Here is a 603-nt window from a genome sequence, read left to right as displayed (position 1 = left end):
GTATTCTTTCTCCTTCTTCTTTGGTGTTTTTTCTCTTTCTTTTCTTCCTCTTTTCGCCCTTTGGCTGCAGGCTGGTCCTAACCAAAATGGGCAACTCTTCCTGTCACCCCCTCTTTCAGACGCTGAAAGCGCTCTTAAAAAATTAAAAACTGAAGGACTTAAATTAAGGTATAAGACTATGTTGGGGTTTCTTCATGAAGTAGATCTTGCCGCGCCATGGTTTGCGGTCTCAGGTAGCCTAAATATACCCTGTTGGGATAAGTTAGGCGGAGATATCGAAAGGGCACAACATCAGAATCAGATTTCAGGGGGAACCCTGCCCTTGTGGTGGATAATTCGTGCTTGCCTAGAAGACAAAAAATTCGCTCCGACAGTGGAACAAGGAAGTGCGGCACTAGAGGAAGTTAAAGAGGAGCGGTCGGCTAAGTCAGAAAACAAAAGTTAAACAGCCTCTGACTGCGAGTCCGAGTCTGAGTCCAAGCCTGAGCCGACTTCAGACGAGGAATCCAGGAGGATTAAAAGACATTTCAGAAAAATAAAATTGAAAGATAAAAATGATGGCTCGGAATCAGAGGTGAATCCCCCTCCATACAATCCTTCGGC

The sequence above is a fragment of the Tupaia chinensis genome, unplaced genomic scaffold, assembly GCF_000334495.1.
Source record: "Tupaia chinensis unplaced genomic scaffold, TupChi_1.0 Scaffold000084_3, whole genome shotgun sequence".
NCBI lineage: Eukaryota > Metazoa > Chordata > Mammalia > Scandentia > Tupaiidae > Tupaia > Tupaia belangeri.
The sequence above is the reverse complement of the archived record's forward strand: the minus strand, read 5'-3'. Positions refer to the sequence as shown.